The following is an 18,258-nucleotide window of genomic DNA, read 5'->3' as shown; positions in this document are numbered from 1 at the left end:
GAAAAAAAATCTGAGGTCCTTCTATCCTAAGATAAACATTGTTAACATTTTGATGAATTTCTTAGTCTTGTTCTGTAGACATAGGCTTAATTTTTCTCCTTAAACAAAGATATATGATCTCCAATTCTGTATTCTAACATTATAAAAAGACTTTTGCATGTTATTACAATATTTCATCAAATGACTATACCACAAACTATTTTACCATTCTCTTAATGTAAAAAAATTAAGTAGTTTTCAATTTTGCTATTATTATAAACAATGCAGATGAGAGCATTTTGGTCTATACTTTTTCGCTCTATATAATTAGTATTGTTCCCTTCTGATATATTCCCAGAAACAGAATTCTTGTGTCTGTTGCTAAACTGCTTTTACCAAAAGTTTTACTAATTCATATTCCCCCTCATAGACTTTGAGAACATCCTTTTACATCTTCCACAAACATGGAAATTATAGTTTTAAAATCTCTGCTACCTTGCTGGATGAAAATGGTATATTACTATCTTTTAAATTTGCACTTGATTTTTTTTTAATCTTTTTAAAAAAAAAAAAAAACTTCATTGATTTCAGAGAGAGGAAGGGAGAGGAAGAGAGACAGTTGAAACATCAATGATGAGAGTCATTGATTGGCTGCCTCCTGCATGCCCCCCACTAGGGATCGAGCCTGCAACCCGGGCATGTGCCCTGCCTGGGAATCGAACCATGGTCTCCTGGATCCTAGGTCAATGCTCAACTGCTGAGCCATGCCCAGCTGGGCTGCACTTGATTTTTAATGAGGTTAGATGCTATATTTTATTTTTGTTGCTAGCTCTTTTGTAAACTGGCTGTTTATGTTATCTTTTGGGGTTTTAAGAGTTCTTAGTGAATTGTATTAATTCCTTGCATATTAATAATACTAAGTCCTGGCAGGTGTGGCTCAGTTGAGCGTTTTCCCATGCAGTGAGAGGTTGCCAGTTAGATTCCCAGTCAGGACGCAAGCCGGGGTTACGGGCTCAATCCCCAGAAGGGACTATGCAGGAGGCAGCAAATCGATGTTTCTCTCTCATCAACGTTTCGCTCTCTTGCCCCTTCTCTCTCCCTAAATTCAATAAAAATATACTTAAAAAATAATAGTAATAATATTGTACTATATTATACTGAAATTATATCCCTAGTTTCTTTCTTCTTCATTTTTAACACAATTGTTTATTTTCTTACAGCCAATGTTATCTGCTTTTGTCTTCATGGCCATCTTCTACTGTTTCTAAATTTAAGTTGTGGCTGATTATCAAGTACTTGAAATATGGTTAATCTGTATTTAGATGTGCTATAAGTGTAAAATACATACTGGATTTCAAAGACTTGGTACAAAAAAACTCCAACAATGTAAATACCTTGCTAATAGTTTTTATACTGATTACATGTTGAAATAATATTCTGGACATACTGAGTTAAATAAGCATTATCATAATTAATTTCACCTGTTTTTACTTTTTTTATTTTGAAATTTAAAATATTAATCGTTTCTTGTTTAAAATGTACAGATGTTCTGACATATGTACACTTAAGTGTTATCGCCACAATGAAGAAACATTTCCATCATTCCAAAAGGTTTCCCCCTGTGACTGCTGATCCATTTTCTGTCACTATAGATGAGTTGGCATTTTCTACAAGTTTAAATAATTAAAATAATACAGTATGTATTTTTTGGTCTGGATTGTTCCATTGAGCAGAATTACTTTGAGGCTCACGCATATAGTGGCATGTGGCAGTAGTTCGTATCTTCATATTTGAGATGGATGCTGCTGTATGGATTGACTACAATTCGTTCATTTATTCACCTAAGGATGCACGTTTATACTGTGTCCAGTTTGGGGCCATTACAAATAAACCTGCTAGGAACATCTGTGTAAAAACCTCTGTATGGACATGCACTTTAATTTCTTTGGGTAAACACTCAGGAGCGGAATGCTGGATCACATGGTAGATGTTTAACTTTTTAAGAGACTGGTAACCTGTTTTTGAACGTGGCTGTACCATTTTACATTCCTGCCAGCAGTATGTGAGAGTTCCATTTTCTCCACATCCTTGTCAACACTTGATGTAGTCAGTCTTTTTAATTTTAGGCACTCTAACAGGTGTGTTGTGGTATCTTATTGCGGTTTTAATTTATATATAATTTAAGGATATAAATTCACCTTTTCAACCGTTTTTACTTTTTTAACGTGGCTACTGCAAATTTAAAAGTAGACACAAGCCAGCTCTTGAGAGTCATTCTAAGGGCAATGAAGAGTGTTACTTATGCAGGCAGTGCTATGGAGGACCACCCTGGCTGCACTGTAGCAACCAGTTATAGGAAGACCTGTCAGGAGGCTATAGTAGTCATCTAAGTAGGTTTCTTTTAATGCATTAACTTATTTATTTATGTTTTAAAAAATGTTTTATTGATTTTTAGAGAGAGGGGGAGGGAGAGATAGAAACATTGATGACAGAGAAACATCGATCAGCTGCCTCCTGCACGCCCCCAACTGGGGACTGAGCCCACAATCCAGGCAAGTGCACTGACCAGGAATCTAACCAGTGACCTCTTGGTGCACAGAAAGACATTCAACCACCTGAGCCATACTAGCCAACGCTGTTGAGCAAATTTTCATGTACTTCCTGGCCACATACATAATTTCTATGAAGAAATGACTATTTAAAACCTTTGCTGACTTTTTAATTGGGTTGTCTTTTTCTTGTTGAGTTGTAAAAGTTATTTATATATTCTAAATATAAGCCCCTTAATCAGAAAGATGATCTGCAAATATTTTCTTATTTTGTGGGCTGTAATTTCAGTTTTATGATACCAGTCCCTTAAAACACAAAATTTTTCAATTTTGATAAAGTACAATATTTATTTTTTTTCTTCTTACTTATGCCTCACTAGAAATCATGAAGATAGGTTCAGGAAGAGGCAAGTAGCTGGAAGTAGTGTAGGCAGGGACCTGATTTACAGCTAAAATACTGTTCAATCAACTTGAAAAACCAAGTGAAGTGTAGCTGATTGGAAATATTGTATCTATGGAGCACTGAAGAAACCACATAGAGACTGATAAGAGGAGGAGAGTCATTAAAAGGGGGAGCCCTCCTCTAGCGGTGTGGTGGCTGAGCGGACCAAAGGATATGGCTGCAAAGCTCCCTCCCCCTGCGAGTGTGGGGTCTCAACCATACACAGGGATCCCTAACCCAAAGCAGCAGAGATGGGAAGAAGAGCCTGCGGAGCATCGGACAAAGGGATCCAGGTGGATTCTGTGGGCCTGGCAGATTTGGACCACATCTTTATGGTGAAGGAGCACTCCTATTGTTAGCATCCCCAGCCTGAGAAGTTTGCTCCGGACTCTGACTGCTAGGAAGTTTGCGCAGTCGTGTTTGGGTCCGGTGGAGGGGTCTGCAGGCTATACGCAGCAGTGACTTGGCGGGACCCTCTCCTTTCTTGAAAAGCATTGTGCAGCGTCCCAGTCAGTCATTAAGCTGTTTGGCTTGGGGAAGGGGGAATGACTTCTCTCACCTCATGCACAGGGTCAGAACTCCTCCTCCCACTGGTGAAACCTAATGTCCTGCTCTGTCCTGCTAGGATGGTGGCACAGAGGACCAACACAGGTCTGGGAATTTCGGCTCCCACTTTACTGAGACCAGCTGCACAGAGATCGGAGTCCTGTGTGGGGCTTATTTTCTACCTGCTCAAGCTTGGACTGGTGGCACAAGGGTAACTGGTTCTATGCAGAGCTGGGATTCTTGGACTGTATCCCCTGGGAAGGCTTCTGTCTGGTGAGCTCTGTGACTGCATTGTGGGGTGGCTGATCCAATCTCCTTGTGAGTTCCGCCAAGCAGGCTGCGAACACCATTCCTAACAGAAGACTGGTTCAGTCCTGTGAAGTCCTAGATAATCCCGCTGGGAAATTATGTGGAGAACAGGAGAACAGCTGAGAATGGGACATTTCAAGTTTAAGACCCACAGAAGCTATTGTCTGGGACTGGGAGGAAGTGCTTAGCCCCCTCCTGTGGGCTGGGCTGGCAATATCCTGAACTGGGGACTCTTTTAATCAATCCCTGAGCCCAGGGCAGCTGAAACTGCTTCTGAAGACTGCAGGCTGTAAACAACTGGAACCTGCAGCAAGTCCCATTAGGGGAAACTAGAGTTGGGGAGTCTGTTAAAGACTGAGGAGTCTGACTTGGAAGCAGAGACTAATTTCCCTGCACTGAGAATATCTGACTGTAATCTCCAAGCAGAGGAAGCCTGAGCCAGGCCAGCCTGAGTCCATCTCACAGACTCTCTTCAAAAGGCTCTGGAGAAGACAAGGCAACCTCAGGGGAGAAGCAGAATAGCTGTCAGGTGGAGGTGGACCTCAGGGAGCCTCGGTCCACCCACAGATCTGCTCCAAGCTCGAAGCTAAAAGAAGCAAACCATTTACACAGACTGGCCCCTCCCATACACACACAGGTCTAGTAGACACTGACACAAACAGTGAACAGAGTAATAACTATACACAGGTAGCCGAAGGCCAGGTAAAAACTACATCTGACAGCAAACTGCATCTGAAACCCACCAAAAAGGACCCAGAACCAATGGTGGGTCTCAGACCACACCAGACCTCAACCTAACTAGAAAAACGGCAATCCAAAGGTGGATCTTGGAAGGCTCCTGACACTGCTAGGAACAACCCCACCTTGGGGGGCAGCCCCTGGACAGCATCTAATACATGGTGATAAAGGTTTATCTCTATATACAACCAGCCTAAAGGGTTAATGATTGTGCTACTAACCCATCAAGGAACCTCGAGACTGCACCTGAAAAGCTGTTTGCACGCCATGGTTGTGGGGTTGAAGCTCATGGTTAGCCAGACTGAGGGTAGATCCCAAGCACGAAAGGGCCATCAGCAATCAAGACCCAATTACAACAGGAGGGCCCAAGCAACCCACACAAGGGACAGTCCTAGAGCATCCAGCTCAGGAGATCAAGAAGACTGGACCACAGGACACCTACTACAGAAGGCCACCCCATCAAGACTGGGAGACAGCAATCCTATCTAATACAAAAAAACAAACACAATGAGACAGCCAAAATGGGAAGACAAAGAAACAGGCCCCAGATGAAAGAACAGGAGGAAACTCTAGAAAAAAAGGTAAATGAAATAAAGGCAAACAATTTATCAGATAGAGAATTCAAACTAATAGTTATAGGGATACTCGAGGAACTTAGTGAGAACAGCAGCAGCATGAAGGACAAAAAATCATGAAAAGTAATCAGTCAGAAATGATGAATGCCATATATGAAATACAGAATACACTGGAAGGCATAGCCAGTAGTCTGGAAAAAGCAGAGGATTGAATTAGTGAATTAGAAGACAAAATAGAAAAAAATAAATCAGAACAGCAAAAAGAAAATATAATTAAAAAGGATGATATAGTTCAAGGGAACTTGGAGACAACATGAAATGTAACAGCATCCACATCATACAGGTGCTAGGAGGAGAAGAAAGAGAGCAAGGGATAGAGAACCTGTTTGAAAAAATAATGACAGAACATTTCCCTAGCCTGGCGAAGGAAAATGTCAAACAAGTTCAGGAAGCACAGAGAGTCCCAAACAAGATAAACGCAAAGAGACCCACACTAAGACACATCATAATTTAAAAGGCCAAGATTAGAGACAAAGAATCTTAAAGGCAGCAAAAGAGAAACAGTTAACTACAAGGGAGTTCCCTGTCAGCTGATTGCTCAACAGAAAAACTTCAGGCCAGAAGGGATTGGCATGAAATATTCAAAGTAATGAAAAGCAAGCACCTGCACCCACAACTGCTCTATCCAGCAAGGCTATCATTTAAAATCGAAGGCAAAATAAAGAGCTGCCCGGACAAAAGAAGAGTAAAGGAGTTCATAACCACTAAACCAGCAATGTAAGAAATGTTAAAGGAACTGCTTTAAGAAGAAATACAGAGAGGAACATAAGTATGAAGAAAAAAATAAGGGCAATAAATAAGTACCTATCAATAATAACCTTAAATGTAAATGTATTAAATGCTCCAATCAAAAGATACAGGGTAGTTGAATGGATAGGAAAACCAGGCCCATATATATGCTGTCTATAAGAGACTCAACTCAGAACAAAAGATACACACAGGCTGAAAGTGAAGGGATGGAAAAAAAGAATTCCATGCAAATGGGGAAAAAAAAAAAAGCTAGGGTAGCAATACTTATATCTGACAAAACAAAGGCCATAACAAGAAACAAAGAAGGTCACTATATAACAATAAAGGGGCTGACTCAACAAGAGGATATAACCCTTATAAACACATATGCACCAAAATATATAAAAAAAACTTTTGGTGGACTTTAAGTGAGAGACTGATAGCAAAATAGTCATAGTAGGGGACTTTAAAACCCCACTGTCATCAATTGACATATCTTCTAGACAAAAAATCAACAAGGAAACAGCAATTTTAAATGATACTCTGGATCATCTGGATTTGACTGATATTGACAGGCAGCCTCAAGAAGCAAGGAAAATCTCTAGTAAACAATCTAAATCTACACATAAAAGAATTGGAAAAAGAACAGCATGCAAGGCCCAGAGTAAGTAGAAGGAGGCAAATAATAAAGAACAGAGCAGAAGTAAATGACAGGGAAACTAAAAAAAACAATACAAAAGATAAATGAAACCAAAAGCTGGCTCTTTGAAAGGATCAACAAGATCAATGAACCTTTAACCAGGCGCATCAAGAAACAAAGAGAGCAGATCCAAATAAGCGAAGTCAGAAATGAAAGAGGAGAGGTAGCAGCTGACATCACAGAAACATAAAAGACGGTAAGAAAATATTATGGACAACTAAAGGCCAACAAAATAGACAACCTGGGAGAAATGAACAAATTCCTAGAAACATACAATCTTCCTCAATCAGTAAGAATCAGAAAACCCAAATAGACCATTAACTACTAATGAAACTGAAGCACTAATCAAAAAACTCCCAGCAAACAAAAGTCTTGACCCAGATGGCTTCACAGGCAAATTTTACTACATTCAAAAGAGAACAAACACCTATCCGGCTCAAACTATTCCAAAAAATTCAAGAGAAGGGAAGATTTCCAAACTCTTTTTATGAGGCCAACATTATCCTAATACCAAAACCAGACAAAGACACAACAAAGAAAGAAAATTATAAGCCAATATCGTTGATGAACATAGATGCTAAAATCCTCAACAAAATATTAGCAAATCAGATCCAGCAAAACATTAAAAATACCATACACCATGATCAAGTGGGATTTATTCTGGGGATGCAATGCTGGTACAATATTTGCAATTCAATAAATGTGACACATTACATAAGCAAAATGGAAGATAAAAATCACAAGATTGTATCAACAGATACAGAAAAAGCATTTGATAAAATCTACCACCCATTTATGAGAAAAACTCAGCAAAGTGGAATAAAGGGAACTCACCTCAACATAATAAAGGCCATATGTGAAAAACCTACAGCCAATATCATCCTCAATGGGCAAAAACTAAAAGCATTTCCCTTAAGATTAGGAAGAAGACAGGGATGTTCGCTTTCATCACTCTTATTCAACATAGTACTGGAAGCCCTACCCCCAGCAATCAGACAAGAAGAAATAAAAGGTATCCAAATTGGAAAGGAGGAAGTAAAACTGTCATTATTTGCAGGTGACATGAAATTGTATATAGAAAACCCTAAACACTCCATCAAGAAACTACTAGATCTAATAAATGAATTCAGCAAAGTTGCAGAATACAAAATTAATATCCAGAAGTTGATTGCATTTTTATACACCAATAATGAACTATTAGAAAGAAAAACTAAGAAAACAACCCCATTTAACATTACAACTCAGAGACCTACAATGATAATGAAGAAATAAAGGAAGATACAAATAAGTGGAAGCCTATACCATGTTCATGGACTGGAAGTTAACATTAAATCCATACTACCCAAAGAAATTATAGATTCAACACAATCCCTATTAAAATACCAATGGCATATTTCACAGATCTAGAACAAATATTCCAAAAATTTATATGGAACCAAAAAAGAATCCAAATAGACACAGCAATCTTGAGAATGAAGAACGAAGTTGGAGGAATCAAAATATCTGATATCAAACTACACTACAAAGGTCACGGTAATCAAAATAGCCTGGTACTGGCATAAGAACAGGCATATAGATCATGGAACACAACAGAGAGCCAGAAATCAATCAACGCCTTTATGGTCAATTAATATCTGACAAAGGAGGCAAGAATAAACAACAGAGTAAAGATAGTCTCTTCAATAAATGGTGTTGGGATAATTAAACAGATACAAGCAAAACAGTGAAGCTAGACCACCAACTTACACCATACAAAATAATAAACTCAAAGTGAATAAAAGACTTAAATGTAAGTGGTGAAACCTAAAAAATCCTAGAAGAAAATAGGCAGTAAAATATGAGATATCTCTCACAGCAATATTTTTGCTGATATATCTCCGAGGGCAAAGCAAACTCAGGAAAAGATAAACAAATGGGACTACATCAAGTCAAAAAGCTTCTGCACAGCAAAAGAAACCATCGACAAAATGAAAAGAGAATCCGCTGTATGGGAAAACATATTTGTCAATAATACATCTGTTAAGGCGATAATTTCCAAAATATATAAAGAACTTATACAGCTCCACAACAGGAAGACAAACAATCAAATTAAGAAATAGGCCAAGGACCTGCATAGACAATTCTCCAAAGAGGACATACAGATGGCCAATAGACATATGAAAAACCGCTAAAGATCACTAATCATGAGAGATGCAAATTAAAATTACAATGAGGTATCACCTCACACCTGTCAGAATGGCTACTACCCAAAATCAACAAACAACAAATCCTGGTGAGGATGTGGAGAAAATGGAACCCTACTGCACTGTTGGTGGAAATGCAGACTGATGTAGCCACTGTGGAAAACAGTATGGAGTTTCCTCAAAAAATTAAAAATGAAACTGCCTTCTGACACAGTGATTCCACTTGTAGGAATATATCCTGAGTCCTAAAACACAAATCAGAAAGAATATATGCACCCCCATGTTCACAGCAGTGTTATTTACAATAGTAAAGATCTGGAAACAGCCCAAGTGCCCATCAGTAGATAAAAAGCTGTGGTACATTTACACAGTGGAATACTATGTGGCTGTAAAAAAGAAGAAACCCTTACCCTTTTCGACAGCATGGATGGACCTGGAGAGTATTATGCTAAGTGAAATAAGCCAGTCAGAGAAAGACAAAAAGAATATGATGTCACTAATATGTAGAATCTAATGACCAAAATAAACTAACAAACAAAATGGAACCAGAAGCATGGATACCTGGAATAGACTGGCGGGTGCCAAAGGGGAGGGAGGTGGGTGTGACTGGATAAAGAAGCTGAAGGGATTAGCTAAAGAACTTATGTGTACATCCTGGGGACACAAACAATAGTGTGGTGAAGGCCAAGGGAGGGGGAAGTAGGGATAGGTAGGAGGCAGGGGTAGGAGGGGGGAGGTGATGAGGGAAGTCTGCATTAATGTCAACATTAAAAATTTTCAATAAAAAAAATTCATGACGATAGAAGTTTTTATGTGAACATGGGGTTTTTTTATTGAGTATATACCTAGGAGAATTTCTGGGTCATATGATAATTATATATACCCCTATATTTTATTCTAAGAGTTTTTATAGTCCAGCTCTTATTTCAGGTTTTGATTCGTTGTGAGTTGATTTTTGTATACTTTCTGAGGTAGAAATCCAAGTTCATGCTTTTGCATGTGGATATCTAGTTGTTTCAGCACCATTTGGGGAAAATACTGTTCTTTTCTCATTGAATCATTTTGGGATCTTTGTCAAAAGGCAACCAATCATAAATGTAAGGATTTGTTTTAGGACTCTAAATTCTACTCCACTGATCTATACATGTCTATCCTTATTCCAGTACCACACTGTCTTGATTACTGTAACTTTATAGCAAGTTTTGAAATTATAAGATGTTGAGTCCTTCAACTTTGTTCTATTTCAAAACTGTTTTAGCTATTCTGGATTCTTAGCATTTCCATATGAATTTTAGAATCTACTTGTCAATTTCTACAAGTAATTCAGCTGGGATTTTGGTAAGTGATGTGTTAAATCTGTATAATTTAGAAAGTACTGCTATCTAAACAATATTAAATCTTCTGATCTAAGATCAGGGTGTCTTTCTATTTTTTTTAGGTCTTCCTTTCAACAGTGTTTTGCAATTTTCAGTATACAAGTCTTGTAGTTCTTTTGTTAAAATTTCTTCCTATTTTTTTTTGATACTACTGTAAATGGAAATGTTTTCTTAACTTCATTTTCAGATTGTTCATTGCTAGTATAGAAATATAATTGATATTTCTATATTGAACTTTTATTCTACAACCTTGCTGAACTCATTAGTTCTAACAGTTTGGGTTTTTTAGTGGATTCTTCAGGATTTTCTTTTCACAAAACTACGTCATTTGAGAAGAGATAGTTTTATTCCTTTTCTAATCCAAATGCCTTTAATTCCTTTACTTGCTTATTTACCCTGGCTAGAACTTCCAGTATAATGTTGAACAGAAGTAGTGAAAGCAAGATATTCTTGTCTTAATTCTTGATCTTGAAAAACATTCAGTCTTTCACCATTAAGTATGTAATGCTTAAGGTTGTGTTTTTTTTTTTTTTAAATAAATGCCCCTTATGAGTTTGAGGAAATTACCTTCTGTTCCTAGTTTATGGAGTGTTTTTATCATAAATGGGTGTTGAATTTCATCAAATTCTTTTTTGGAGTCTATGTATACTGAATCCTTTTTTCATTCCTGGGATAAATCCCACTTAATTGTAATATATAACCCATTTTATATGTTGCTGTATTTGGTCTGCAGGTATTTTGTTGAAGATTTTGTCTACATTCATAAGGGATATTGGTTTGTAGTTTTCTTATGATGTTTTATGAGAGTATGTACTATGTTTTCTTAAATTCTATATTTGTCTACTTGGCATGCATTAATCACAGGGCAAATTACATTAACTATGTTTTCTTATTTTCTATGTTCTTGATGCTCTGGCATTTTAGCAGAGCTGGCCACAGAGAGATTGCCCCTTCCCCAATGGTTAACTAATTCTTACACAGAGCAAGAGCTCAGCCAGGAACACACTTCTCATATGCAAACCAACCAACTACAAGTCTACAGTTCCAACGTACTTCTTACTGAACTCTTACACAGACGAAACCTGTGTTTCCCTTGCCTTAAATCATCTCAGAGCCAAGTACCAGGCAATTAAAGACCACTGTACAGCCGAAGCCTGAAGTCTAACAGAGCCTATAACTAAGGATATACAGAAACCACATGGAGACTGATGGGGGCTGGGGGAAGATGAGGAACAGGCTGGGCTCAAACAATGTGTGGTGGTTCAAGATTGAGAGGGATATCTTGGCTGTAAATGTTTCCCCTGAGGAGCAAGGGATCCCAGCTCCACACCAGGATACCAAGCCAAGGGTTCCAATGTTGAAAAGAGAAGTCTCCATAATTTCTGGCTGTGAAAACCATCAGGGATTGTAGCTGAGTGAGATGAAGGGCTTCTGGAATCCCAGGCCTTCCTCTTAAAAGGCCCACGTACAGACTTAATTGCAGATGGAATCACTCACTCTGAACTCCAGCAAAGGGGCATTGGCTCAAAAGGCACCAGAGAATAACTTGGTGATTTTGTGAGACCCTACCCTACCCAACTCAACCTACAGAACCACCCAAGCCTCTTCCAGTGGCTTTTCCATACAAATGGCCTGTCTTGGCTCATGATGCAAATTTCCTAAAATCTCTCAAAGGTTCACAAACCCCAAAAAAGCAGCATCTGGCCTCAGCATACCCCGTATCTCTTGTTAAGCAGCCCCACATCCGGCACTAGTGGCAGCCAGCCTCAATTCACAGCTTAGCCTCTTAAAGGCACCTCCAAGCCCAGTACAAGTAGCAACCACTGGCAGATCACTTGGTAGCTCAGACCAAGTGGCCCTAGCCAGGACACAGGCAGCAGCTAACTCTAGCCTGCACCAGAGCCCCCCTGCCCAAGAGGTCCCAGTAACAACACACCCAATGGCCAGCTTTATACCACACCAGAGCATCACCCAACCACCTCTATAAAAGACACACCCAAAGAGCAGTCTCAACAGGCACCAGAGCCCTGCTAAAGCAAATCCTGCACCATAGGGATAGGGTCGCCTCCTGCACAACAGCTACTCCATTGTAGTCATGGCCAATCCTCACAACCAATCAGTATAAGGGTCAATCCCTTCCACTTGATGTGCTAATAGCAATCAAGGCTCAACTACAACAGGAGGAAACAGACAACCCACCCAGGGGACACTCCTGGAGCATACAGCTCAGGTGACCAGGAAGTCTCACCACTGGGCCCCACAGGACACTTACTACATAAGGCCACTATACCAAGACTGGGAGATATAGCAGATCTACCAATACATAAAAACAACACAGGAAGGCAGCCAAAATAAGGAGATAAAGAAAAATATCCCAAATTACAGAACAGAACAAAATTCCAGAAAAAGAACTAAACAAAATGGAGACAAGCAATCTACCAGATGCAGAGTTTAAAACACTGGTTAAAAAGATGCTCAATGATATCAGTCAGAAAATCAACAAAAAGATACGAAGCATAAAAATGAAGATAGAAAACATAAACAAGAACCAGCCATAAGCTGAAATGAACAATATATTAGAGGGAATCAACAGTAGATTAGATGAAGCAGATGACCGAATCAGCAATTTGGAAGACAAAGGAGCAGAAATACCCAATCAGAACAGCAAGAAGAAAAAATAAGTTAAAAATATGAGGACAATTTAAGGGGCCTCAGGAACAACATCAAGCATACCAACACTCACATGATAGGGGTAGCAGAAAGATGAGAGCGTGAGCAACGGTGATTTGCGGGGGGGTGGGGGGCAGGCTGAGCGGCAGTGGGAAGAGCACCCTAGGGAAGAAGAGAAGGACGCGAGGCCCTGAGGTGGGGGAGAGTGACGAGCTTCCCTTCGTCGTCAGCCAGGGACCAGTACACAGCCACCCACCTGCCCACTGGGCCACGATCCCTTGTCCGCAGAGATGTCAGCTGCCGGCATCCGAGGCCTGAGGGCCACCTACCGCCAGGTCCTTGATAAAGTGGAGCTCATGCTGCCTGAGAAACTGAGGCCGCTGTACAACCACCCGGCAGGTCCCAGAACAGTTTTTTTCTGGGCTCCAATTATGAAATGGGGGTTGGTGTGTGTTGGATTGGCTGACATGGCCAGACCTGCAGAAACACTCAGCACAGCTCAATCTGCTGTTTTGCTGGCTACAGGGCTTATTTGGTCAAGATACTCACTTGTAATTATTCCAAAAAACGGGAGTCTGTTTGCTGTTAATTTCTTTGTCAGTGCAGCAGGAGCCTCTCAGCTCTTTCATATTTGGAGATATAACCAAGAACGAAAAGCTAACGCAAACAAATAAAAGAGCTCCTAATCATCCCAACAACCTAGACGTAGCCATAACCACTGGGACCTAGTTTGATTTATCATTTGGTTATTGGTAAGGTGACACTCCCTGTGCTAATGATTGAAGTGCATAATAAAATTCTAACAACTGGGAGTACACGATTCAACAGAAAAATAAAGCAAATTATTAACAGCAAAAAAAAAAAAAAGGAGAGCAAGGAATTGAAAAACTATTAGAAGAAATAATGATGAAATACTTCCCTAACCTGGTGAAGTAAACATAAAAGCCCAGGAAGTGCATAGTCTCTCAAACAAGATGAACCCAAAGAGGCCCACACCAACACACATCACAATTAAAATGCCAAAAATTAAACAGAGAATCTTAAAAGCAGCCAAGAAAAGCAGTTACTTACAAGGGAGCTCCCATAAGACTATCAACTGACTTCTTAACAGAAACATTTCATGCCAGAAGGGACTGACATTAAATATTCAAAGGGATGAAAAGAAACTACCTACAACCAAGATTACTCTATCCAACAAAGCTATCATTTAGAATTGAAGGACAAATAGAGAGCTTCCTATATAAGAAAAAGCTAAAGGAGTTCATCACCACCAAAACAGCATTGTAAGAAATGGTAAAGAGACTTCTTCTTCCGAAAAAAAAAAAAAGATAAAAAATATAAATAATAAGACCTGGCTGGTGAGGCTCAGTTGGCTGGGCAGAGTCCCATGCACCCAGAGGTTGCTGGTTTGATTCCTGCTCAGGGCACATGCCCGAGTTGCAGGCTCAATCCCCAGAAGGGGGCGTGCAGGAAGAGGCAGCCGATCAATGTTACACTCTCACATTGATGTTTTCTCTCTCCCTCTCCCTTCTTCTTTCTCTAAAAAAATCAATGAACTATCCTAAAATAAATGAATATGTTATTAATAAAATGGCAACAACTACATATCTATCAACAATTACTTTAAAAGTAAATTTTAAATGCTCCTTTCAAAGATATCGGATGGCTGAATAGATTAAGAAAACAAGACCCTCACATTACAAGAGACTCACTTCAGACTGAAAAACATACACACAGACTGAAAGTAACGGGATGGAGAAAGTTCATAAAAATAGAAAGGAAGAAAAAAAAAGCTGGGGTAGCAATACTTACACCAGACGAAACACACTTCAAAATAAAGGCTATAACAAGGGAAAAAGGACCCAACAATTCCACTTCTGGGTATTTATCCCAAGAAACCCAAAACACTAAATCGAAAAGACACATGCATCCATATAGTCACTGTAGCATTATTCACAATAGCCAAGATAATGGAAGCAACCTAAGTGTCCGTTAATAGATGAATGGATAAAGATGAAGCGGTATATACATGCAATGGAATATTACTCAGCCATAAAAAAAGAATAAAACTTTTCCATCTGCAACAACACTGATGGACCCAGAGGGTATTGTGCTGAGTAAAACAAGTCAGAGAGAGAACTACAAACACTGTATGATTTCACTTATATGTGAAATCTAAAAAACAAAATAAATGAGGCAACAAAACAGAAACAAACTCATAGACACAGGGAACATTTTGATGGTTGCTAGATGAGAGGGGGTTGGGGGATGGGTAAAAAAGGGGAAGGGATTAAGAAGTACTAATTGGTAGTTACAAAATAGTCATGGGGGTGTAAAGTACAGCATAGGTAATATAGTCGATAATATTGTAATAACTATGTGTGGTGTCAGATGGGTACTAGATTTCTCAGGGTGATCACTCCAAGTTATATAAATGTCTAATCACTATGATGTACACTTAAAACTAATAGACTATTGTATGTAAACTGTAATTGCAGACTAAAAAATTATTAAAAAAAGATATAATCTCAAATCAAGCACATGCTTGAAAATGCAAACTGGTACAAGCACTTCGGAAAACAGTTTGGCAGTTTCTTATAAACATAACCTTACCATACATGATCCAGCAATCATGCTCCTAGGTATTTACCCAATTGAGTTGAAAATTTATGTCCATCCAAAAACCTGCACATGAATGTTTAAAGCAGCTTTGTTTATGATTGCCCAAAACTGAAAACAACCAAGTCCTTCAGTAGGTGAATAAACACTATGGTACATTCATACAATAAAATATTATTCAATAATAAAAAGAAATGAGCTAGTAAGCCATGAAAATAAATTATCTAGACCACACTACTAAGTGAAAGAAGTTGATCTGAAAGGGCTATATAATGTATGAATCCAACTGTATGACATTCTAAAAAAAATAAAATTATAGGGACAGTATAAATATTGGTGATTGCCAGGGGTTGGGGTCAGGTGGGAAGTGAGGGAGGGTTGACTAGGTAGAGCACAGAGGAATTTTAGGACAGTTAAACTATTTTCTGTGATATTGTAATGGTGATATGACATTATACATTTGCCAAAACCCAAAGAACTGTAAAACACCAAGAGTGAACCCTAATGTAAACTGTAGAACTTAATAATAATTGTTACAGATATATCTCATCAACATAAGATGTTAATAATAGGGAACCAGTGTTATTAACATCTCAGGTATATGAGTGAAGCTCTCTGCCTAATTTCTGTTACCTAAAACTGCTCTAAAAACAAAGTTTAATAATTTAAAAAAAAGGGGATGAATATTCCTTAACCGCCCCCCCGCACACACACACACACAAATACAGTTCAGATGCTGCTAGCCAAAATGAGTAATAAATGTCTCTTACTGCTTCCCTAAAAGCAACACTGGTAACAATGATGTCAGGAGGGATTCCCTCTAGTATAATTCATATGCCAAAAGACCCACTATATATAATATCTCATAGTATCAAATGTTTTCTATATAAAACCAGGAAATATTGATGAGACAATAGATAACCTAATGACCAACTATAAGAAATTAACCTGATCCCAAGAGGTGAATCAGAAATCATCCCATAATATATTCCCAAGAAAGTCAAGACAAGGGACAAGCTATGATCCAGAATTTTTAGCATCATGCATCTACTTGATACTTCCTCCTGTCAGGAACTATCTTTGAGTTTGGTTTTTTACTCCAGTCACCAACCTGGTATTATATCTCTACAGGAAAGCACTAACTTGGTCATGCATGGCATACCAATAAGTTCCTAAGTTAAAGCAAAGAAATGCCTGTTTTCAAGTTTATTGACCTCCCACCTGTTATCTACTTTTGTTCAGTTCCTTCCATTCCTACCACAGCTATTGGTCCACTTTTATTTTACATTTACACTTTAGTATAACTATCTCTTAGTTTTTTGACCTACTGCTTACTATAACTACCTCTATTAAGTCTTGAAAGGAATATCTTTAGAGTTTCTTCAGTCTTTTAAATATTTATTGAGTACTTCATATCAGATTCAGGAAACATTTACTGAGTTCCTTCAGGCTCATTTGAACCTCATAGCTATAGCTACTCTAAAGAAGTTATTATTACCTCCACTTTACAGAGAAGCAAACATACTCAAATGAGTTAAATAATTTGTATGAGTTCACCCAAATCAAGTCTAAATCTATGAACCAAGTTCATGTGTGTTTCCCATTCATCTTTATCTTTCCTATCAAAGTACAAGATACTCTGCTAGTCAGAATTTAAGGCATTATTCCACCTTCTGAAACCTGTTTTTCAAATCCTATCTAAAAACCAGTTCTCTAGACTCAATGATACAACCTGATCCTTCAAATCTTAATCTAGTAGGTTCTTCCACTCCTACCTCTTCTCTACACAGTAAAACCTCGCTATAACAAACTAATCTGGGCAAGGCGGTGTCCATTAAAGCTGGAAGTCTATTATATAATAAAGTAGGTTTTCCTGAACGTGTATGTTAAAAAAATTGACAAATTAATTTACCTGTTTTTACTTCTGTAGACATGCTTGTGTAATTAAAATTAAGTATATATGAAAATTTTCATTTCACAGAAAAGTTTTCTATATGTATTACTGTAAGTTTAAATTTATACTGAATAGGTCTAGTAAATTCGAGCATTCAATAGTCACTGCGAGTAAATAAATGCACATGGCTGGGGCATGGCTTAGCGTGTGGAAATATCAGACTGCACACATTAAAACTGCTGCAGAAAGTGTGCCACACGACAACAGAATCAATTACCACGAGAAATGCGGTGTCATGTGCTAATCATTCACTGACTATTGCTTATGAGTGGTGACTCTTAGATTTAAATATGTACACTATAGTTGTAGATATGTAATATTTACTTATGTCAGCAAAATTACTACAATGTTTTTCCAACATATAGCCTTTTCGCTTAAATTTAAAATAACGATGAATTAATAACAAAAAAATAACCTGTTAATTTAATTGTAAGCAAATCTTGGTTAAAAGCATTTTAAAATTAAGTGTTAATTTTCACATATGACATATGGACTAGAAATTTTGTCTGTTAAATTCAAAGTCTGATAAATCAAGGTCCGAAAAATTGATGGTTTACTGTAGCTATCTATGCTACTACTGTTACTTGCTAGCTATGGTGCCCTCAAGATTTCAGGAAAAATGCTGCCTATAGAATATTGGTTTTTGGCTTTTTTAAATCCTCACCTGAGGGTTTTTTTTAATTTTGGAGAGAGAAGAAGGGGGAGAGATACAGACAGACAGACTGCGGGGGTGGGCGGCACTGATGTGGGAGAGAACACTGATTGACTGCCTCTTGTAGGCGCCCCGATGGCATTGAAACTGCAACCTAGGTATGTGCCCTGACTGGGA

General features: G+C 38.4%; 1 protein-coding gene and 1 pseudogene across 4 annotated transcripts in view; one reads left to right on the top strand and one right to left on the bottom strand.

The window, feature by feature from the left end:
* FNDC3A (fibronectin type III domain containing 3A) overlaps positions 1-18,258 on the bottom strand; it is a 189,325-nt gene that overhangs the window by 129,262 nt on the left and 41,805 nt on the right. The window lies entirely within an intron of this gene.
* LOC308553359 (mitochondrial pyruvate carrier 2 pseudogene) lies at positions 10,337-13,579 on the top strand (annotated as a pseudogene). Its single transcript has one exon. The product of its transcript is annotated as a mitochondrial pyruvate carrier 2 pseudogene (transcript).

This window comes from Miniopterus schreibersii, assembly GCF_964146895.1.
Source record: "Miniopterus schreibersii genome assembly, chromosome: 2".
NCBI classification, from domain to species: domain Eukaryota; kingdom Metazoa; phylum Chordata; class Mammalia; order Chiroptera; family Miniopteridae; genus Miniopterus; species Miniopterus schreibersii.
Note: the sequence above shows the minus strand (reverse complement) of the source record. Positions and strands in the feature narration are given on the sequence as shown.